The 25208-nt window shown below is 41.6% G+C and overlaps 1 protein-coding gene across 20 annotated transcripts in view; it reads right to left on the minus strand.

Moving 5' to 3' along the window:
- APBB2 (amyloid beta precursor protein binding family B member 2) overlaps nucleotides 1–7531 on the minus strand; it is a 377507-nt gene extending 369976 nt beyond the window's left edge. For 14 of the 20 annotated variants that reach the window (XM_055588380.1, XM_055588375.1, XM_055588376.1 and 11 more), the window contains exon 1: nucleotides 7298–7524. The gene's annotated coding sequence lies outside the window, so the exon portion shown is untranslated. Of the gene's footprint in view, nucleotides 1–7297 lie in introns of all 20 variants that reach the window. The other 6 variants (XM_055588384.1, XM_055588386.1, XM_055588383.1 and 3 more) reach the window with 3 other exon arrangements.
- Nucleotides 7532–25208: the final 17677 nt, after the last annotated feature.

A 25208-nucleotide genomic window follows, 5' to 3' on the forward strand; every position in this document is an offset into this window, starting at 1 on the left:
CTTGTCACCCCAACACTGCCCCTGATTGACATGTGACAACTGATCAGATTCGGGGGCATTTTATTTACAACAGAAATATCCTTGACCAGAATTTGCCCAGAGAGATTCAACAAAGCAACCTTAGATTCAGACATATTTAGAAATTAGATTTGGATTTTTCTACTATTCAATGTGTGTTCAGATGAAAGAAACGCACATGAGGCCACCATCTGGAGGCAATGGTTCCATCACTAAGTATGCAGATTTAGGTTAGCGGGATTCTATAAATGGATGAAAGGTGAAATCTTCACCTTCTTCCCAAAGGCTGAATCTAGGAAAGTTTCATGTTGTGGTGGAAAGAATAATGCAGGCTTTGTTTAGGGCCTGGGCAAGTCCTTTAAAGTTTCTGAACCCGGTTTACTCACCTATAAAAAGGGAAAAAAGAAGATATCCCAAAAAATGAAGTGAAGTGTTTCCTATTAGCACCAGGCAGAGTTCACCCTTGATAAATGTTATTTCTTCACCTCCTCAGTTCCTCAGCAACCCACTCACTCCTCTGGGTTGACAACAGTTGCAAGGCAAGCATTACTGTTCACTATGTAGCCTTTGGGCTTCCCAGCTGGTCCTAGTGGTAAAGAATCCACCTGCCAATGCAGGGGACACAAGAGACACGGGTTCAATTCCTATATCGGGAATTTCCCCTGGAGAAGGAAATGGCAACCCACTCCAGTATTCTTGTCTACAGAATCCCATAGACAGAAGAGGCTGGTAGACTACAGTCCATGGGGTTTCAAAAGAGTCAGACACAACTAAGCACACGCACGTACACACACGCAGCCTTTAGTGAAAAGGACCTCAGTTTCCCAATCTCTAAAATGGGAACAGCACTACAGTATTCTGTAAGAATTAAATAGGGCAACAGCTAAAACAAGCTCTTTGCACAGAGTTCCACAATAATATATTATTAAGACCAGTGAGATCCGAGTATTACTAAGTATAGATTTTTAAAGTATTATCTGAAAATTAATTATTTTCTTAAGTTACTATTTAAAACTCAGAAGTAATCTGTGTTTTTTTTCCTCACCTCCCACCCTCCTGTCAGCTACTCAAACTAAAGGTGAACAATCCCAATTCCATGAGCAAATTATCCATAAACCTTCTCCAGCAATTCATCAAGGCTCACCGCGGAGGGCATGATACTGAAGAGGTGCAAACCAAGCCGGCTATAACACAACTCCCGGTTCTACGGCTATAACTCCAACAGCATTTCCTAGAATCACCAATCCTGAATTGTTAAAGCATGCCATTTGGGCAGAAAGAAGTCTGCATGCAAAAAAACAAACACCACAGTCTGTCATTCTGAGGCCCTGCCTGCTAAAATTCACATTTCAGTCACTTGTCCTTTCTGCTCTCTCAGAACCTCATCTTTCATCTTGGCACTTGCCTTGTCATTCTTGGGCTATAATTCAAAAATACTTGCTGATTCCCAGAGCGCTTTCGAAATTAACTTCTTCTCAGCTCCTAGGACCTTGAGTCTGTACCAATGATTCCACATTCCTGGAAGGCCCCATCAGCTCACCCACAAGCTCCAGTGTGTCTTGGCCTCCACTAGTCAACTTGATCCTGAGGGCAGAGCTCCCTACATCTCAGGTCCAGATTCCCAGACTTATCAATTTCATGGACCATTAAGCTGCCAAATAAAAATATTCCCATCAGTTCAGAATGGCATAATCTCAGAGAAAAGGACAGATCTTCTCAGTTGAACACACTTGGAAAATATTCACTATATGGTCATCATTATCACTCAGATAAGGAGAGTGGAAACCTCACGGACAGACAACAGCCCCAGGGTGTGACGCGCATACAGGAGGCACGCCACGAACTAAACTCTTACTCACAGGGCAGCAGTTTGGGAAACGCTACATTCCATACCACCAGTCATGCCAAGCCTTCCTTCTTCAACAACAGCGTTTCCTTCGCTCTCTGGAGCTGTGTAAGTTCTCCCCAACCTCATCCTCCTAAGTGCATACTTCTCCCAGCTCGGTTCCAAAAGTGCATTCTTTTTACTCAACTTGAAAAGGAAAAATCAAAACAAAACCGCTCTGCCTCCTACTTCAAGCATTCCTGAAGCATACTTTCCGAGAGAGTTACACTTCAAAAACTTTAGTTATAACCCAGCAGATAAAATTTTGTAAGACTTCCACAAGCGGCAAAGGACAGAATGGTTCACTTTATTTGTAACAACTACCAAATCATTAACAAACAATAAAGAAAAACCTTAATTCATATTCCATACCATTCATTTTTTCCATGTTCTCCTTCCATGGCTGTCCATATGAATCTACACATTTTACATACCAATAAATAATATGCTGTGACTTTTTCCTGATTACAAAAATAATGCCTGTCCTAGCATTTGTTTAATACTTAGAGGACCAGGTAAAATATTATGAAAAAGAGATTATGTAGAGAGGGAATGTCTCCTGTAACTCTACACCCTATGCCCCCTCATACCTTGAAACAGACCAAGGCTTCTTACGTCTTGCCAAGTTGTGATGACTTGACTTTCTACCCCCTGTACTGCCTCTCTTTCAGCTCTCATCTGGTGTTTGCGGTTCCTGCCCTACTCCTACCACAGGCCCAGCAGCCCTGGAGCCTAGTTATGATCAGAAGCACTAGACCTACCGTCTACTTATTATCACTTATTTAAATCCGGAGAAGGCAATGGCACCCCATTCCAGTACTCTAGCCTGGAAAATCCCATGGACAGAGGAGCCTGGTACGCTGCAATCCATGGGGTTGCTAAGAGTTGGACACGACTGAGCGACTTCACTTTCACTTTTCACTTTTATGCATTGGAGAAGGCAATGGTAACCCACTCCAGTGTTCTTGCCTGGAGAATCCAGGGACAGGGGAGCCAGGTGGGCTGCCGTCTATGGGGTCACACAGAGTCAGACACGACTGAAGTGTCTTAGCAGCAGCAGCAACAACAACTCTGGTTTCTCTTCACCTGCCTCACTTAAGGGTTAATGAGGCTGAGTTTTGAGAGCATATTAAAAGTGAAGTACATTACAAACATCAAATTAGGTTTCCTTTGACCCATCACAGATTATCAAAAAAAAAAGTTCATGTAGGTACATTTGGACAGCCATCATTCCTGGTACTACAGCATGGGCATCTGCTCAGTACAGTGATGGTGCTGACACAAAATGATAAAGATCAGTTTACTCCAGAGACCAAGGGCTGCAACTCTGATCAAAGGCTAAAGAGACAAGGCAGGGACATGGGAAAAGTTTGCCCAAAGTTCATATAGGTGCCCCGGCAACCAAGGCACAGGATAGCCTCCTCTAAAGCCCCTGAAGAGACTTATTCCTTAGACCACCTGCATGCCCTGGAGCAGAATCTCTTCAGAAGATGCTGTAAAACAATTTCAAATGCCTAAAGTGCTCTACCCAAATCTAATTATTACCTTTTCTCCTACCTCAACTGCAGCCCCACAAAGAGTTAATTTTATGACAATCATTCTTTGACAAACAAAAACTAGAAGGGATGTAGGAAATGGGCAACAAAATGAAGGGCATTCCACACAGTAGGCTTCCCTGGTGGCTCAGTGATGAAGAATCCTCCTGCCAATGCAGGGGACCTGGGTTCAATCCCTGGGTTTGGAAATATCCCCTGGAGAAGGGAATGACTACCCACCACAGTATTCTTGCCTGGAGAATTTCACGGACAAAGAAGCCCGACAGGCTACCGTCCATGGGGTCCCAAAAAGTTGGACACAACTTAGCAATTGAACAACAATTCCATAAAGCAGGACGGCCCAGACTTAGTGAAACAAAATCAGCTTCATCTAAGGCTTCACCTGTAGTCCTCCTTTTCAGATGGTTGCATCACAGGCCCCTGGACTGGGACCTGAAGACTCAAAAGACACCATGAGGGTGCCTTCTACTGCAACACCATCATTTTACAGATGGGAAAACTGAGTTTCCCAAGGTCACACAGTAAATTTAAGTAGCAGACAACCCTGGCCCAGAAGGCAAGTCTTGGGATTCCCTGGCTGGTGGTCTTTTTGTGAAATCCCACTAGACATTTATTATGGAGCATCTGTCACTCTGACTCTGACAAACTACTTCACACCATCAACACGTAACAACATGCAGAATATGCATTGTGCTTAGTCACTCAATTGTGTCTGACTCTTTGTGACTCCATGGACAGTAGACCTCCAGACTCCTCTGTCCATGGGATTCTCCAGGCAAGAATACTGGAGTGGGTTGCCATGCCCTCCTCCAGGGGATCTTCCCAACCCAGGGATCAAACCCAGGTCTCTTGCATTTCGGGCAGATTCTTTACCACCTGAGCTACCAGGGAAGACCAAGAATACTGGAGTGGGTAGCCTATTCCTTCTCCAGGGGAACTTTCCCACCCAGGAATCAAACCAGGGTCTCCTGCATTGCAGGAGGATTCTTTACTAGATAAGCTACCCGGGAAGCCCCAGAATATGTGCTAATAACATGTAAAATTAAAATGGGTAATCTGGGCATATCTTCCTTACATTCATTTGTTAGTAGTACAACTCTGTTGAAAATAAATGAACATAAAAAAAGTTTTTAAATTTGAATAGAAGCTTCTTAAAAACATTCAAATCATTCTGAAGACATGCTGTTCCAATCAAATCTAATTCCAAATAACAAATCAAATATGTTTTACAAGAGAATGCTTATTGAATAATAAAAGCAGTTAAACATAGTCATATAAAATAAAACTCGGAAGTTCTACTGCTTTACAAGCAATGAACTGTCCACCTCCTCAGAGGGATTTTCTTGGGAAGCTGACATTTATGTCAGAGATAACAACATATAAGATGTGTAAGAGTCTGAATATCAGACTTGACACATCGTAATGAACAAATGCTACTTTCCTTAACTTGGGAGAGGAAAATAAGCATCGCCCTCATAAGCAGTAATATCTTCTTACAATACTTTTCTAAAAGTCTGTCCTGTGCCCAGGAAAAGTGTAAGGGGCTATACTAAATCAGGGTGCTGAATATTTTAAAACTGAAGAAGGTATTCAGACAACATCCCATTTCTTTTAAGAGACAAATTTAGATATCCTGAAATCAGGATAATCAACATAATACTGTTCCAATACAATGGCAAGCCTTCCAGTATTCCTGCTGTAATAAAAAAGAAAAAAAAATTGATTTTTGTTGTTTCTCTGGTGGCAGGGAAAAAAAAAAAACAGTCATCAAACTTTGAAACATGACATAAAAAGAGTAACAGTTTTAAAATATTTTATCTTTGTACATGTGGATTCTTCCACTATTTAGCAGACTTTTCTTAAATGATTTTGTAGTCAGGATTTTTATTACTCCAGTTAAGTGTAAGAAGTCAGTCTGTTAAACTTCAGCTCCTGCATTTTTCCACTAGCACTTTATAAAAGTTTCAGAAAATGGGACTGTGCTGGCTCCATGCAGGTGAATTACTTAATTAACTGTATTAACATCCTTTTGAAGAGAGAATGAAAGAAACATTTCTTTCCAGTTCCCTGGAAAAGGATCTTAACTTTAGAATTCCTTCTCAAACGTTCTGAGCAAATATCTAGACCAACCCCAGCCAATGGAGTCCCTGAGTGATTTTTCGAGGTCATATAATTAGCCAATGACCAAAGGACAGCTATTGAGATCTGCATCTGTTATCCCCAGGTGCTCTGACTGCCAGCCCACTGCACTCTACTGCCACCTGTGTTCTCTCAGCATTCCAGACGCCCCCCGCCCCAACCCCAAGGCTCCTCATCCTCTTAACATATGTCACCCTATCAAAGCTGCCATTTCTAGGACTCTGCAAGTTACCATAAACAACTGCTCAACAAATATTGCTTCCAAGCTACAAACTGAAAACACCACAATGTGGCTTCATAAAGAAACCCCCCTTCCTGAACGCCCAGCTACCCGAATGCAGACACTCTTAATTATCATGGCCATTTGAGGACAAGATGTGAAAAATTCATGACAAGAAAAATAAACCAAAGACTTAAGAGCCCCCAATCCAGAACAACAGATCAGGATGCCACTGTTTGCTTTTCAAATCAGTGAAATATTAAAACAAAGAACAAACCAATGCCAACCTCACAAAGTTTCCCCATTTCTTGGAATTCAGATATGACTGCTGGCATCATTTTAAGAGAATTCTTTGAGTATTTTACCTAAGTCATCAGGCACAATGTAAAGCCAGTGACTGAGGGACTTCTAATCAAAACGGAGCCCAGTCTTGTCTGAGCTTCTGACACTGACCTTATTCTCCTCTCAGTGTTTGGCCCTCCCCAACCACTCAATCCATCCAAAACAGTCTGGGACAGTCATGGCTCTAAACTGCCCTGAACTTGACTACAAAACGGCCACAACTCTGTCTGATTTCTTCAATGGTTGTTTTTTGTTTTTTTTTTTTTTTTTTTTTAATTCAGGCCCTGCGGTCCTTCGACCATTAGCCCCTGACCCCTCAGTTCTAGACCTCTTCGCCGATGTCAAGATCACCTTTGATTGTTTCTATGGCACTCCGCATCCCTCCTCCGTCCAGCAACGTTTTCAACACACAAATGTCATTTCTAGCGTTCAACCCTCCCTTCTGTCTGGCGGGCAGCAAAGTGGATTTCAGGATCAGCTTCCCTGATTCGGTCCCCTTCGCACAGCCATTTTCTAGTTAAAATGCTCCCTGCCTCCGAGAGGGAAATGAACTTTTCCCTCTTTGATCTCCCAGCGGCTAGGCTCTGAAACCCCTAGAATCCATCCCGGTCTTCAACTCCCGGCAGGAGTGCGCTGCCGCTGGTGGAGGGAGAGCCCAGCCGCACAGCGGAGGCCGGTGCCAAGGCAAGGGGGTGTGCGCTCTTCCCCGCCGGCGCCCACCCTCGCTTTTTCCCCTCCGCAGCCCCCCCGGCGCACCTCCTCCCACCCTGTCTCCCCCGCCTCAGGCCCTGCCAAGCCCCGGCTGCCGAGGGAAAGAGGGCGCCGAGAAGCCAAAGGGATGGAGTCAAGGAGTGAGCCCGCAATCGCCGTGCCACCCGGCCCTGCGGCGCGGGAGCGGGGCACACGAGACTCCGCAGCGAACGCCCGCTGCAGATGCTGTGGCAGCTGCTGCAGCTGTGGCTGCGGCTGGGCGAGTGGCAGTGGCCGCGCTGCCCTCGGGGCCGCGAGGAGAGGAGCAGCCGCCCGGGCTACGCGCCGCCACTAGCCCCACGCCGCTGCGGCTGATCGAGTCTCTACCCAGCACTCCCGGGCCGCCCCGGGATCCAGAGCAAAAGCAAGGAAGAAAGCTGTGCTCACCGGCAGTGCGCGGCGCTCGCCTCGGCTCCGGCGCCCGGCAGCTCTGCTCCAGTCTCGCCCTGCTGGGAGCGTCAGGATCAGCTGCGGGAGCAGCACACGAGCTTCCTACTTGAGACCAGGACGGGCTCCGGCGACTGAGCATGCCCAGTGCCGCTCCGCCAGTCCCGCGCAGGGAGCGGCGCCGGCGAGATTCCACTTCTCCAGGCTTTGGCGGCGGCTGCGCGGAGAGGCTGGAGGGGCCTGACCGGGCGGGGGCTGATCCCGAGAAAGGCGGGGCCGGGGGCGGGGGCCGAGGAGGAGGGGGCGGGCCGCGCTCCTAGTGCGACCCCTGCAGGCAGAGGCTTCGGGGCCTTTCGAACTCACAGTCCCCTAATCATCCGAGAAGATGGCAGGGAGACAAGGCGGGCCAGAACGTCGAGACCCAACGCGAGGTAGCCCGGCATCCCCTCCTTGTGGCTTGGTGTCTGTCTGCACCAAAAGGCAGTTGGGTAACCTTATCCCTGGCTAGTCTTTTCTCCCACACGTCTGCATTCCCTTATAACGGGAAAATGTCCTCAGATGAGAGCTGCCCACGCCCATCCAGCTGCAACTTTGTGGGCGAGACCTTCTCCTTCCTTCTGCCTCCTTATCTAGAAACCCAGGCATATGGCGCGTGAACACACACACACCATTTCTCCATGTGAAAATCACAGCAAGATCACCTCAAGGGAGGAACACACCTGCAAGAGAGGGAAAGCATAATCTCCCTTTCCCCTCCAGGAATATTAACTAAAACTCAGACGAGCAAGATCCTGATAAGAAAGAATACCAAGTAGCAATCAGTTTTCTGCCCCCAGACACTGAATAACATCCCCAAAGCATCTTTAGGATTGCGCTTCAACAGTGCAGTGACTGTCAAACTTGAGCCTCCATCAGAATACCCTGAGGGTTTATGGAAACCCAGATTACTTAACAGAATCTCGGAATGGGTAGGTCTGTGGTGCGCCCAAGCGTCTGTACATTGAACGACTTCCGAGGTGATGCTGGTGATGCTGGTCTGAAGACCATGCTTTGGGAACTACTGCTCCACACATACACAAAAGCCTTTCTTACCTCCTTTCTCACCTCCTTTCTCATCTCCTTCAGGAGGATTATGCTAAAAGTAATTGACTAATAACTACAAGGTAATGGCTGCTTCTGTCATCCTCTTTCCTAAACCTCCACAATGCAGTCCTTCAAACAGCAAACTCACTGGTCCCTATTCTTCATGAGAGGACTCTATGTGGTTGGGGCCCGCATTACTTTTTTCCTTCAACATCATGAATTTACTGAGGACCCACAAAATCTTACAGTTAGCTTAGGGATAGCAGTGAATAAAAAAGCCCAGACCCCTGCTTTCATAGAGCTTAGACCAGCGAGGTGGACAGAAATCCATTAAACAATTACTCAAAAATGTCATTTCAAACACGAAGACTGCTAGGAGGGAAATCTACTAGGTGTGTAGTAAAGGGTGTATAATGGGACCCTGATGCAGTCTAGAATGGGGTTGGGAGAAATGAGTAGTGGAGGAAAGCTGCCTTGCGGAATAGGAGTTTCTGGCATTTGCACCCCCAAACCTCTCCCATAAACAATTTCCCTCAAACCAATCTGGAGGCCAACAATTAATGTCACTCCTTCCGCAAAAGAAAAACAATATTGTCGCTAAGAATTCCCTATAAATCCATGGACGTGTTCATCCTCGGGGCTGTCTCTGCAATCCCCACGTTCTGCCTATGGAGTTCATGCACCACATAGGTAGTCGACGGTCGCGGTGTAACCCACTTTGGGAAAATGCGGAAAGCTCTCTAGTTCGAGTCTACGTCCTTCTGGTCTAAGGAAGAGAGGAAATTAGCCCAAGACCACTCCGCCCATCAACAGGGGACCACCATCAGCCTTCCAGGCAGATCCTCTTTCCGCAGGTACTCTATTCCCTCGGACTCAGCTCCCCGCGGCTCCCCGGATACCCATCCCTGCCATCCCCTCTCTCGGGGGTCCCAGAACGGTAATCTCCGTCCACCCCTCCGCGATCGATCTCCTCCAGAACGAGAGGAAACCCCGCGGTGGAGCCCTCGGCTGCGGGGCGGGGCGGGGCGACGCACGCAGGCGCAGTGGCCGCCAGGTTGGGCCAAGGAGGCGCCCCGCTCCACACCTGATGCAATCAGCCTTCCGGAAACGGGCCCAGTGGCCACGCTCGCGCAGGAAACGCTCCTGCGCCCTCACCCGGCCGCTGTGTCCCGGGCCCGGCTTCCGAGCCTCCTGGCCATTTGGCTTCGCCCCGGGTAGAGGGCGACATTCGGCGACCCGCAGGGGACCTGCAGAAGTTGGGAAATGACCGCCAGAAAAAGCAAAATCTCTGGCTGCCCTAATAGTGACGTGGAAACGGCCACCGAACGCTCGCTCCGTAGCTGCAGGAGGAAATTCCCTTAATTGTGTATATCCAGAGAGGATAGGCGGGGTGGAAAAGTGGAGGGGAGCTTTTAACCTTGCTTGGTTGCTTCTTTCGTCCGCCTCTCAACACATTTTCTTTCTCCCTCATGGAAAGGAACGTTTACAGTAAAAGCCGTTTTAAGGTAGTAAGGAGAGAAGTCCCTGACCGCCAGCCCTGCCACCCTCATCTTACTTGATGTTTAACAGCACGTTAGCTCTGCTACATATAGCCTTCCACCGTGCATTTTATAAATAATTGGTTTCTCTATGTATCATCATTTCAGTTTACTAAGAAAATCATTTTTTGTTTCACCACCTCGTGCAATTTTGATATCTATTGTGAGCGGACTTTTTTTTTTCTTCATGCTGACTCGCCAGTGAGTTGTTTTTCAAGGAAATGAAGTATTCCAAAAGCGTGTTTATAAAAGCATGGAAGTAAAAATTACCTCTGTAAGTCATTTAAGACTTTAAGGGGGAAGAAAAGGCAGATACAAGGAATTTTAGTTGGAAGGATACTTAGATCATTCTAGAATCAAGTCAGGATCCATTTTTAGATGTTACAGAGGACCTCTCTGTGGTCCAAAGAAGTAAATGATTTTTCCTTACTTAACAAACTACTCAGCAGAACTAAGGTTACAAAGTACAAAATCGGTGGCAATAAAAGACATCCTATTACTTATTCCTGCTTCTGAAGTCATTGGTCTTTAAATAGTCCTTGATGTATCCAACCACTGTACAATCTATCCAACTACTTTTAAGATAACCAGAAACTAGGCATTCAGTTCAGTTCAGTTCAGTTCAGTCGCTCAGTCGTGTCCAACTCTTTACGACCCCATGAATTGCAGCACACCAGGCCCCTGTCCATCACCAACTCCCAGAGTTCACTCAAACTCACCTCCATCGAGTCGGTGATGCCATCCAGCCATCTCATCCTCTGTCGTCCCCTTCTCCTCCTGCCCCCAATCCCTCCCAGCATCAGAGTCTTTTCCAATGAGTCAAGTCTTCGCATGAGGTGGCCAAAGTACAGGAGTTTCAGCTTTAGCATCATCCTTCCAAAGAACACCCAGGGCTGATCTCCTTCAGAATGGACTGGTTGGATCTCCTTGCAGTCCAAGGGACTCTCAAGAGTCTTCTCCAACACCACAGTTCAAAAGCATCAATTCTTCGGCACTTAGCTTTCTTCACAGTCCAACTCTCACATCCATACATGACCACAAGAAAAACCATAGCCTTGACTAGACAAACCTTTGTTGGCAAAGTAATATCTCTGCTTTTCAATATGCTATCTAGGTTGGTCATAACTTTCCTTCCAAGGAGTAAGTGTCTTTTAATTTCATGGCTGCAGTCACCATCTGCGGTGATTTTGGAGCTCAAAAAAATAAAGTCTGACACTGTTTCCACTGTTTCCCCATCTATTTCCCATGAAGTGATGGGACCGGATGCCATGATCTTCAATTTCTGAATGTTGAGCTTTAAGCCAACCTTTTCACTCTCCTCTTTCACTTTCATCAAGAGGCTTTTTAGTTCCCCTTCACTTTCTGCCATAAGGGTGGTGTCATCTGCATGTCTGAGGTCATTGATATTTCTCCCGGCAATCTTGATTCCAGCTTGTGCTTCTTCCAGCCCAGCGTTTCTCATAATGTACTCTGCATAGAAATTAAATAACTAGGCATTAAATACTTCAATTACAGTGGTATGAAATTCTTCAGAACTTCCAAACATCAAGAAATCTTTTGAGTCAACATTTACAGCTTCTAGTAGCTTCACTTGATCATGTGGTTTATGAAAACTTGAGGTTAAGCAAAGGGAATTTTAATGATCACAACAAAATACCAGAGTTAAGATTTTCCACTGTACTGATTTAAAATATTTTATCAAAACAAATCAAAGTGAAATACAAAAATAGTTGCAAAATTCATACACTACAATAAGAATTTTTCAGAACCATATCTACCTTTTTATCTTGATGAATGTGTATTTCTTTTTTGGAATGTTCTGACATTTAGAGATCTGGGAAAACACCTTCACGTATGCAAAAATAGAGTCAAGTAAATGTCAAAACACAGAGGTGCAAAGTACAAACTCATCACAATAAGGTACTAGTTACAGAAGAGCCAGCCTTAACTGGGTGCTAAACCAGGGCCTGATACGGCTAAGGGTTTTACATAGGTTATATAACTTAATCTTCACAATTACCCCCTGAGTTAGGTATTTATTATCCTTGTGTTACAGGTAGTAAAAGTGAAGTCTGAGAATGTGAAGTAACTAACACAAGACACAACAAACCAATTCAATGGCAGAATTTTAATTTGAACCCAGGTGTTTGCCTAGAGCTTGAGCTTAAGTAACACTCCATACAGAAAAATGTAAATACAGAGAAAATGATGGTGATTTTTGTCTCATACAGGAGAAGAGAAATTCCTCGGCAGTCCAGTTCAGTCGTTGGTTAGGACTCTGCACTTTCATTGCCAAGGGCCTGGGTTCAGTCCCTGGTAGGGGTATTAAGACAGCCACAGGCTGTGAGGTACAGCAAAAAAAGGGAAACAAAAGAAGAGGTGGAGTATTACACTTGCTCTCTTTTCAAAGATGAGTTGGTAAAATTAACGTGTCTGCATTAGGATGGAGCCCTTTCTTAATTAACGAGTTATGGTCCCCCGTCTTAGGACCAGCCTGTGTGCTTGCGTGCTGTGTGCTGTGCTGTGTGCTGTGCTGTGCTTGGCCGCTCAGTCGTGTCTGGCTCTGCAACCCCGTGGACTGTAGCTGACCGGGTTTCTCTGACCATGGGATTCCCCAGGCAAGAATACTGGAGTGGGTTGCCATGCCTGCCCTCCAGGGGATCTTTCCAACCCAGGGATCAAACTCAATCTCTTTTTATCTCCTTCATTGGCAGGTGGGTTCTTTACCACTGGTGCTACCTGGGAAGCCCAGGACCAATCTTCCTCACAGACAGAAAGCAGATAATCTAATACCTAATGATTTGGGGGCATTATCAACATGGCCTCTCCTCTGACGAACTACCTTCATGTCTAGCTGGTTCCTCTAGTCCTAAATTATACAATATGGTCATTACTAACCACATATGCTTTTTTAATTTATAGTAATTAAAATTAGGATTAAAATTTCAGTTCCTTAGTCATATTAGCCCCATTTCCAATGCTCGATAGCAGTGTGGGCTAATGGCTACAGTATTGGACAGTGCGTGAAATATTTCCATCGCTGCAGAAAATGTTATTGGACAGTGCTACTCTAGTCCTTTATCCCAATAGTGTGCGAGTTTACTCTCTCCTCATTCTTCACCATTCCGACTCTAAGATAAACCATGTTTCTAGCTCTATCTAGCTTTCCCCTGAGCTTTAGTCCTATTTTTCCAAACTAAAAATTATTATCAGAGTGTGGAATACATGGAAAGATATGACTTTGAAGTAAAATTTTATTTCACATCCCAGCTTTTTTATTTGCCATCTGTGTGACCTTGGCAAGTTATTCAACCTCATTGAATCTTGATTTTCCTATCTAGCAAATGAGCATCCTGATCTTTTCATCATCAGTTTGTTTAGGGTTAAATGAAATAACACATGTAAATCTACTCATAGGCCTCACAGAGACTTCCTTCCTTCCATTCCTATTTCAGTTAATAACATCACCAATTACTCAGGTTTCTAAACTAGATCTCAGTCATCTTTAATTCTTCCTTCTCAACCACCTGTAACAAATTAGTCATCAAACCCTGTTGCTTCCATCTTAGGGACTTTTCTCAAATCTGGGTTCTCCTCTCTGTCTCACTCCCACTATTCTCATTGACTTGTCATGCACTGTTTCAGTATCCTGCTAACTGACCTTGGTGACACTCATCACTCCCAACCCAAGTACTTCCTCTGTGCTGCTGTCAGAGAGATCCTTCTTAAAAAAGATGCTGATGATGTCACTCCCTTTCTTAAAGACTACTGATGACTTTCAGTTGCTTCAGGATCAAAACTACTAAATCTAAGGACTCACATGATCATTCGCCATTCCATTTCAAACCTTTATTTGGACTCCTCTTACCAACCTCCCTTTCAGCCACCCCTTCCCCACCTCCAAACCCCACCCTCCACTACACCCCCTACAATGACAATCAATGCTCCTTGAGGCATTCCTGGAACAGGTAATGGCCTTTCTTGTCTTTGCCCTTGCACACTCCCTTCTCAGGCTAAACTGACCCTATTATGTATTCCTTACCTGACAAAATCTTTCTTATTACCTCCAGTACAAAAGCTTAGTCAACTCTCCTAGGAAAAATTGGTGACTAGCTTATGCATGATGCCATAGGTTAAGAAGAATAGATGCTGTGTTCAGGCTACGCAGGTTTACATCCTGGCTACACTACAATGCCACAGGTGGTTTGGGGACAGTGACTTACACTCTCCCAACCTCAGTTTCTTAACTGAAAAGGTTGATAATCATAGTATGTACAACTTAATGTTATCATTATACTCAGATAATGCAGATAAAGCTCATAATGTTGCACCTGGCTCAGAGGTAAGCATTCAATATTATTACCTTAAAATTATTACTATTATGATTAATATCTATCCATTTTATCCTGTTATCATTATGTGGCTCTTTTTACATTCTAATTAAATTTTTTACTTTCAAGATTTTTTATATTTCACATTTATATTTGATTTTACATTAAATAAAAATGTTTTATTACAAAAGTAATTGATATTGATTGAACAAAATTTAGGTAACACTGATGACAAAAAAAAAAAAGACATTCTCTACTGTTTAAGACACTTCTTGGTTGCAAACAAAAGGAACTCTATCTAGTTAATTTATCCAGAAAAAAAGTATAGGAGGGTTGTCAAGCGGCCCACTGTATCAACATATAGATGGAGAATTGGTTCAGAAAAGGGTCAGGATCTATGTAAGGCTGGCAGCATGTAACAGAGACCAGACTATGGCACACTCTGTCACCAACAGCCCCACTGCACTGGCCACTTGCTGTGGCCACTATTCCAGGGTCTCAGCAACTTAGCATCACCATCTCCCTATTCACATTCATAGGTGGAACTATCCAAGGTCACATGCCCATGCCTCGGCAGCCAAAATGCAGGGAGAGGGAATGTTTGCCTCCCTCCAGACTCCCTATTGGAGGTGGGGCCCTCTCACAACCCAAATTCATGCAACAGAGGATTCATCAAAAATGGTGAATCCCCTCTCTTCATGCTTCATCACTCATTGGCAAACATAAGTACTTCCATGCTTTTGTGACTTTCCTTATGTTGATTACTTTACACTCCCTGCTTTACACATCCACCTTGTCCACTTTTCAAAATCATACTCTTTCCTTAAAGGCCAAGATTTCTTTTTTAATCTACTGCACAGTAAGTTATGAAACTGAGAAAGACCCTGCAGGACCCTCCCAAGTACAAAAGCTCCTCCAAGTCCCTTGTTTCTTGTTTATACAAAAATGCATCAGACTCCTAGGCCTTCCATGAGTTCCAAAGAAAAGGTACAAGCAGTTACTAATTACATAAGTGAGAGAATGAAGAAACAAAGAAAAAGCAGTTAAGCAAGAAATATAATGACAATAATTCAGCAATAAAACAGTCCTACTTCCTCCTCCAGGAATATGGATATACATAACAATCTGACAATCTTGAAGTTGTTCTGCAGGAATGACGACCACTCCCCCAAAACCTAGATGGAGGATGGTGACTATAAGCATGTGGCCTCAGGTGGGTGGAACCAGAAGGTGGATGATTAAGATTCTGGAAACATCACCCTGTTATCTCACCAACCAATTAGAAAAGAGTCACACACACTGCAGCCCTCACCCCAAATGTTGCCTTTCAGAACCCCTCACTGAAAGCTACTAGGAAGTTCGGATCCTTTGAGCACGAGCCACCCCCATACTCCTTGCTTGGCTCCCTGCAAATAAATGCTATCCTTTCCTTTACCACAGCCCAGATGTCACTAAATTGGCTTTGCTGTGCAGCCGGTGAGTGGACCCAAGTTAATTGCTCACTTCTTGACTGCAGAGCATGACATATATTTTTGTAGCACCCCATACATAAGGTTTGGAGAAGGAAGTGGCAACCTACTCCAGTATTCTTGCCTGGAAAATCCCATGGACAGAGGAGGCTGGCTGGCTACAGTCCATGGGGTCGCAAACAGTCAGATACGACTGAAGTGATTTATCACACACCCATGCATACATAGAGTTAGATGTATCATTCTTTGTTGTTATACCGGGAACTTACATTTCTGGCCTTATCACATAGAAGACAATAAATATCTGTTTAATGAATGCAGGAAAATTATCTTTTATTAAGGTGCTGAACTAAGCACCTTGCAATCTTAACTCAGTTATTCTCAAGTTATAACTCAGTTTTTCCTCAGGCTGAATCACTATTTTATGACAAAGGAAACAGGCACAGGGGAGTTAAGTCACTTTTCCAAGGTCACACAGCTATTGAAAGACAGAGGCAGAATTTGTTCCAGACTACAAGGCTTGTTTTAGATCTTAGGCTCTTATCTAATGCAATGTTATAACTCTGTGAAATGTAAGTACATGGTCCTTTTTCTAGGGAATTCCACTACAAGTTTTGTTTTTGTTTTTAAAGTGCTGACAGCTTCCTGGTAAGAGGATAAAGCTGATTAAATTTCTTTGTAAATTTTCACTATTTAGTAAATCTTATAAACACTTATTCTATGATTCTTGAATAATGATAATGGATGGGCTTTACATTAATGACATAAGTTTACTTATAATAAAAATCTCAAGTCAAACAGATCATTAGGTCTTTCTCTCCATTTTCCCTTTTTGTCTGTCTGTCTCTCTCTGATACTCCATCCTCCCTCCTTCCCTCCCTCCCTTCCTTCCTTTCTTCATTTACTTAGAAACTCAATTTATGAGCACATAAGCACACGATAAAATTCATCACATTCTTTATCTCTGCCTTTCTTCCAGGTTACCATGAGTTGTTCCCGCAGACACCAGCATTTGTTAAACTGGCTCCGGCTACAAAAAATTTATGTTCTTATGCTCAGGCCAATCTCCTTCACTGGCTGTGTGATATCCTCTCACCCCTTCTAAAATCCTTGTTTTGCTTATCTTCAGACAGTAGAAATTTGAGTCCAGAGTACCAAAATATCTGATATCTCAACATTAATTGTCTACACAGATAAGGGCAAGAATTTAAATCTTATAAATGGAGGAAAACCATCACCTTCATATTCAAAGGATACAACATATATAATACCATCCAAATCTGGAAAAATACTCAATTTTAAATTTATAAAAACATAATTAAATAGAAAGAAATCTGAAATAAAGAATGCTGAAAGACTAAAAAGGTTATAAAAGAACCACAAGAGAAAAAAAATCCTTTGCTCATACCAGAGATAGACAAGAACTACATTGCTAATTTGCAAAGGAATTGATAGTCTCCTGGATCAAAAATTTGTTTTCTCTGTTCTCTACTTGTTCCTGCCAAGTACTTTCTACTTTTAAGCACCCCATTGCCCACTCTACAAAAAGAAAGTAAATGAAGAAAGGAAGGAAGGAAGGGAGAGAGGGAAGGAAAGAGGCAGGGAGGGTAGAGTATCAGAGACAGACAGACAATAAGGGAAAATGGAGAAAAAGACCCAATGATCTGTTTGACTTGAGATTTTTATTATAAGTAAACTTATGTCATTAAGTTAAATGGAGTCTAGCTTCTTACTAATGTCTGAGAGTATAAAAACAATTTGGGAGAAGAGGAATTACTATAAGAAAAAGAAGGGTAGTTAAAAGCAATAGCACAGAAATAATAACTAACGTGGCGGTTAGATATTAGAAAAAAACAAGGTTCTTGGGAAGGTCAATTATATAAAAGGAAAGACTTCAAAGGCCTATAACAAGTGCTCCATCCCTTGAGACACTTAAAAATTAACCTGGACAAAGAACTAGAATATATTTTGTAGAAACCAATCCTTTCTGACAAGCTGGTAGATTAGCTCTAATTGATTTTTCCACCTCTAATTTCTTTGAATCTCTGAAATGCTATTCTTAGAAGACAAATGAGTTTTCTTTGAAGATGAACTTTCTGTCTTTGTTTTAAGGAAATGAGTTATGATTTCTCATGAAAATAGTTTCTAAGACAATGGTTTTGCAAGTAATAGTTGTTATTTCGGTTATAAAAGTTAAAAATCAAATTCGCAGGCACCTGAAACTAACATAATATTTACGTCAGCTGTATTTTAATTAAAAGGAAAAAAGCCATGTCACAACACTAGTAAACATGATAAAATACAATATATTTCCTCCCTGTGTACTAGCAATAATCTTGGAATAAAATACGCAAGTGGGGAAAGAATAAATTAGGAATTTGGGATTAACAGATACATACTATTATATATAAAATAAACAACAAAGACCCACGGTATAGCTGTATAGCACAGGAACCTATATTCATTATCTTGCAATAACCTATAATGGAAAAGAATCTGGAAAAGAATGTATACATGTATATTACACTTTTCCATCGGGCCCCACTATCCAGGCTCACAAAAGCAGCTTTCCCTGCAGTTTCCAAGCAGGGCAAAGACACACCTAGGACAAACTGCACCCACGCACACGTGAATATTATTTTCCAGATTCTTTTCCATTATACATATATGACTCACTTGGCTGTATACTTGAAACACTGTAAATCAACTGGAGTTCAATTTAAAAAAAAAGTTCTCAAGAAGTAGAGGAATAGGATAGAGTCCAAAAACAGGAAATGTGGAACAAGCTAATATTCTATTAGTTTTCACCTGTTTTTTTAGTTCATATCCTATCTAGAAAGTTATCACTGAGAGGAAAACATTTAGTTTCATTGAAGTTATATCAAATTTTGTATTATTGAATCAGATAACACTTTTGAGGATATGGGGACAATATCATCATGTACATGTAACTTATTGTAAGAAAAGAGCTAAATTAGAAAAGTACTAGAAAAAACGTTGCCTAAAGTCTTTGAATTTTCTTAGAGAACATTTTGCTTGGGGAAAAAAAGGGAAATAAGTGAAACAGGGGATATACCTGTTTCTCCTTACATACATTATGGTTTTCAAAGCATTTCTACCTATATACTTGGCTGCTGCTGCTGCTAAGTCGCTTCAGTCGTGTCCGACTCTGTGCAACCCCATAGACGGCAGCCCACCAGGCTCCCCCGTCCCTGGGATTCTCCAGGCAAGAACACTGGAGTGGGTTGCCATTTCCTTCTCCAATGCATGAAAGTGAAAAGTGAAAGTGAAGTTGTTCAGTCGTGTCCGACTCTTAGCGACCCCATGGACTGCAGCCCACCAACCTCCTCAAATGTAATTTTTTTTTTTCTGTGAATAAAAACATGATTGGCCAAAAATAGTCTTAAGAATTTTTTTTAATCCCTGGGCAAGAAATATATTTTTCCCTATTATATTCTGAAGATTTCAAGTTTTGTATTTTTATATTTAAATCTTTAATTTCTTTTCTAATGTGGTATAAGATACAAATATAATATTACAAGAAGAGAGCCAACTGTTCTAATGCAATATTTTGAAAAATCCTTGTCTATAATGCCACTTCTACCATACCAAGATCTCATTGATCTGTTCCTAGGCTCTCTATTCCCTCCTAGTGGTTAATATTTCTATTACCATGCTTAATATTACACAATTTTAGCATTATTACCATTGTAATGTATCTCGATACCTGGAAAGATGGGCTCCTCTTCTTCCTTCTGCTTTATTAAATCTGCCTTAGCCCTTCACTCACAATATCCCTTCCTTATAAAATTTATAATAAATAAGTCATTTTGATGAAATACATTTAGAATTTTGATTAATATTATATTTCATATAGATTAATTTGAGGAGAACTGACATTTTTGCTTTATTGAATAATCTCATACATAAATGCATTATATTTCCATCTAAGACTTCCTTATTTTAACAAATTACTCTCTAAGCTACTAAACTGTAAACCCATGAAACCCATGCATCTTTTCAAATTTGAGAATGATATTAGACAGAGGACTTGATTTTTATAGTCTATTTTTAATATTACTTTTGCTTTTGAAATATAGCTGATTTACAATGTTGTGTCAACCTCTGCTGTACATCAAAATGACTCTATTATACACCTATAGACATTCTTTTCTATATATTCTTTTCCATTATGGTTTATCACAGGATACTGCATATAGTTCCCTATGCTATACAGTAGGACCCTGTTGTTTATCCATCTTACATATAATAGTTTCTATCTGCTAATCCCAAACTCCCAGTCTACAGTGTCCTAAATCTGATGCTAGTTCAGCTGAGACAAAACTCCTGTACAGAAGTTCATTGTTCCCACTTTATTTTTCCTGGATTTGATCTTGAAAAAAGTCAGTGAGATGAAGGAAGCCAGTCAAGCACATTGCCTTTGTCAAGTGACTGGTGTTTATATAAATCCAGTGTGGTTAGGATTATTGCTCTCAATTCCAATGACATTTAAGATGACAGTCACTCATTTATATTAATCTCCTAAAATTTGCAGAGGGAGACTCAAAGAAAAAATAAACAAATTTCTTTCTTTTAACCAGTGTGTTTACACCGCTTACATTTAACAGTTCCCAGAATAACCACTAAAAGAGAAAGGGAGACATTGCTAAAAATACAATACATACAGTAAAATAGAATACTTAAAGTATTCAAATAATCCAAAAGAATATGGTGAAGGAACCAAAACGGAAAAATAATAAAACCGTGGACCTGTCCAGTCATGCGAATAATTATATTAAATATAAGTTCTCTAAAGACTCGAATTAAAAGACAATTACTCTCAGATTAGCTATAGAAATAGTTATATGTTATACCTTATCTACAAGAATGAATGAATGCTCAGTCACTTCTGTTGTGTTTGACTCTTTGCAACCCCATGGAATGTAGCCCACCAGGCTCCTCTGTCCATGGGAGTATCCTGGCAAGAATACTGGAGTGGATTGCCATTTCCTCCTCTAGAAGATCTTCCCAACCCAGGGATCAAGCCTGTGGCTCCTGCATTGGCAGGCAGATGCCTTACCAATTAAGCCACCTGGGAAGCTTATTTAAATATAAGAAAGCCAATTAAAAGATAACTATATAGATAAATTAAATGAATGGGAAAAATATATGATGAAAACACTAATCAAACATTATTTTATTATTACATTATCTAACACTGCCATAACAAAATATCAAAGATTAGGTGGTTTGAACAACAGAAATGTATTTCCCTTACAGCTGTGGAGACTGGAAGTTCAGGATCAGGGTATCAGCAGGCTTGATGAGGCCTTTATTCATGGCTTATAGATCACATCCTTCTCTCTCTGTCCTCACTTGACCTTCTCTCTCTGTCCTCACTTGACCTTTCTTCTGTGTAACTACCTGCCCAGTGTCTCTTCCTCTTATAAGGACACTAGTCATATCAGATTGATGCCTACCCACATGACTCCATTTAAATTTAATTGCCTCTTTACAGACACTATCTCCAAAATACAGTCACATTGTGAGGTCCTGGGGTTAGTGCTTCAGCATGTAATTTGGGGGATTTGGGGCACAGTTTACTCTATGACATCAAAAGAAGCTAGACTTGTCACTTTTTATGTAAGATAAAGTAGACTTCAGAATGGGCTTCCCAGGCGGCACTAGCGGTAAAGAACCTGCCTGCCAGTTTGGGAGACATAAGAGACACAGGTTCAATCCCTGGGTCAGGAAAACCCCTGGAGGAAGGCATGGCAACCAACTCCCCTGGAGGGCTATAGTCAATAGGGGCACAAAGATTCGGACATGACTGAAGTGACTTGGCACACACACAGACTTCAGAATAAGGAAAATCACCAAGGTTAAACAAAGACATTATATAATGAAAAATGGATGGATTTGTCAGTAATAGAACAACCTTGATGTGTTTTTACCTAAAAATCCAAGATCAAAAATATGCAAAGCACAAGTTGATAGAGGTGAAAAGATAAAGAGACAAATACACAATTACACATGGAGTCTTCAACACTCCTTTCTCCATTGGGGGTAAAACAAATAGACAAAAGATCAGCAAGGATATAAAAGATCTGGAAATTAACAGAACATTGTAAATCTACTATGAAAAGTGTTAGTTGCTTACCCGTGTCTGACTGTTTGTGACCCCATGGACTGTAGCCCACCAGGCTCCTCTGTCTATGGAATTCTCCAGTCAAGGATACTGGAATGAATTGCCATTCCCTGTTCCAGGGGATCTTCCCAACCCAGGGATCAGACTCGAGTCTCCTGCATTCAGGCAGATTCTTTACCATCTGAGCCACCAGGGAAGCCCTACCAAGGGATAGGAGAGGGTACTCAAACATGGTCCTTATGTATGAGAACTTAAATGGAGCTGGGAAAACAATAATGACTTACTTATAGGAGACCAGAAGAATATCATTACAGACATGACCAGAAGCCCAGAGGAAAGTCTGCCACTCTAGGGATGATGGAGTTGGGAACATGCTAAAACTCACAGGGAATGAAATAAAGGGTTCAGGCTATGAGTGGCTGACTTCCTAGGAGAAGCACGGTTCTGAAGAAAATGCACGATTTAAACAGGTGAAGACTTGGCCATTTCTGATTAGGGAAGCAGCAGGAAGAGAAAAGATCTGAATACTCTGTGATTTCTAGGAGAAATTAGAAAATAGTTTGAATGAAAATACAAAATATCAAAATTCATGGGATGCAGTTAAGTGTTTAAAGGAATATTTACAGCATTAAATACTTTTTTTTTAAAGGAACAGACACATCAATAATCTAAACTTTTATGCTAAAACAAAACAGAACATAAAACAACAAAAAACAAAAACAAATTAAGCCCAAGGTAAGTAGAAGAAAGGAAATAAGAGAATTAATAAAATAGAAAGTGAAAAAATAATAGAAAAAAACAATGGAAACAAATCTTGGTTCCTTGAAATAAGGGCTGGCTCAGATGGTGTGATCACTCACCTAGAACCAGACATCCTGGAATGCAAAGTCAAGTGGGCCGTAGGAAGCATCAGTACAAACAAAGCTATTGGAGGGGATAGAATTCCAGTTGAGCTATTTCAAATCCTAAAAGATGATGCTGTGAAAGTGCTGCACTCAATATGCCAGCAAATTTGGAAAACTCAGCAGTGGCCACAGGACTGGAAAAGGTCAGTTTTCATTCCAATCCCAAAGAAAGGCAATGCCAAAGAATGCTCAAACTACCGCACAATTGCACTCATCTCACATGCTAGCAAAGTAATGCTCAAAATTCTCCAAGCCAGGCTTCAACAGTACTTGAACCGTGAACTTCCAGATGTTCAAGTTGGATTTAGAAAAGGCAGAGGAACCAGAGATCAAATTGCTAACATCCGTTGGATCATCAAAAAAGAGAGCTCCAGAAAAACATCTACTTCTGCTTTATTGACTATGCCAAAGCCTTTGACTGTGTGAATCACAAAAACTGTGGAAAATTCTGAAAGAGATGGGAATACCAGACCATCTGATCTGCCTCTTGAGAAAACCTATATGCAGGTCAGGAAGCAACAGTTAGAACTGGACATGGAACAACAGACTGGTTCCAAATTGGGAAAGGAGTACGTCAAGGCTGTATATTGTCACCCTACTTATTTAACTTATATGCAGAGTACATCATGAGAAATGCTGGGCTGGATGAAGCACAAGCTGGAATCAAGATTGCTGGGAGAAATATCAATAACCTCAGATATGCAGATGATACCACCCTCATGGCAGAAAGCGAAGAAGAACTAAAGAGCCTCTTCATGAAAGTGTAAGAGGAGAGTGAAAAAGACAACATTCAGAAAACTAAGATCATGGCATCTGGTCCCATCACTTTGTGGCAAATAGATGGGGAAACTGTGGAAACAGTGGCTGACTTTATTGTGGGGGGGGGGGCTCCAAAATCACTGCAGATGGTGACTGCAGCCATGAAATTAAAAGACACTTACTCCTTTGAAGAAAAGTTACAACCAACCCGGACAGCATATTAAACAGCAGAGACATTACTTTGCCAACAGAGGTCCGTCTAGTCAAAGCTATAGTTTTTTCGTCATTAATGGATACGAGAGTTGGACTATAAAGAAAGCTGAGCGCCAAAGAATTGATGCTTTGAACTGTGGTGTTGGAAGAGACTCTTGAGAGTCCCTTGGACTGCAAGGAGATCCAACCAGTCCATCCTAAAGGAAATCAGTCCTGAATGTTCATTGGAAAGGCTGATGATATAGCTGAAACTCTAATACTTTGGCCACCTGATGTGAAGAGCTGACTCATTTGAAAAGACCCTGATGCTGGGAAAGATTGAACCCGGGAGGAGAAGGGAATGACAGGATGAGGTGGTTGGATGGCATCACCAACTCAATGGACATGAGTTTGAGAACTCAGGGAGTTGGTGATGGGCAGAGAAGCCTGGTGTGCTGCAGGCCATGGGGTCACAAAGAGTCAGACACGACTGAGTGACTGAACTGAACTGAACAGATGGTAAAGAATCTGCCTACAATGCAGGAGACCAGGGTTCTAAGCATCTAGTTAGACTGATCAAAGAAAAATAAAATTTACAAATTACCAATATCAAGTTAATTAAAAGAATATTAACAACTTTATGCTACTAAATTTGATGTCCTGGGTGAAATGGATGAATTCCTTAAAAGATAAAAATTGCCAAAACCAACCCAAGAGGAAAAGGAAAACTTGAAAAGCCCTATCTACATTAAAGAAATTGAAAACTTCAAGCCACTAGTGAAGCTTTTAAAACTTTAAAAGAAATAGTAAAACTTCTAAACAAAATTTTTCATAAAATAGAAAAGGAAGAAAAACTTTCTAACTAATTTTATGAAGCCAGAATCACTCTGATATCAAACAGAGAATATAGGTATAAAATCTCTTAATAGAATTTTAGCAAATTGAATACAACTATAACTACACATACACATGTTGTTGTACCTGCATGTATGCATGTGTGTTAAACATATTAAAAAAATTCAGATTAGAAAGAAATAACACTTGTATTTATTTGTAAATGACTTAATTTATATATCCAACCTAATTGAATTTATTATAGATAAAGCCACTAGAACTAAAAAGGATATGTAAAAAGGTCATAGGAATCAAGGCTAACACACACACTAAAACTTCTTAATCTCTATTTACAAGCAATAAGCAATTGAAAAAATTTTTTAATTATGGTAGTATCAAAAAATAATTACTTATATTTACCAGTAATGATAGGTTTTTAAAAATGTATATAATACCATAAAAATATCAGGAATAAAAATTATGAGAGATGTGTTAAAGTTTATACCTAAAACTACAAAATATTAGTAAGAAAAGTTAAAGAAAACCTAGTTAAATGAAGAGATATATTACCAAGTTTGTGGATTGGAGGAATCAGTATTGGTAAGGTGGCAATGGCTCCTATGTTGTTCTATAGATTCAGTGAAATATCAGC

This window comes from Bubalus kerabau, chromosome 7 (genome assembly GCF_029407905.1).
Source record: "Bubalus kerabau isolate K-KA32 ecotype Philippines breed swamp buffalo chromosome 7, PCC_UOA_SB_1v2, whole genome shotgun sequence".
Taxonomy (NCBI): domain Eukaryota; kingdom Metazoa; phylum Chordata; class Mammalia; order Artiodactyla; family Bovidae; genus Bubalus; species Bubalus kerabau.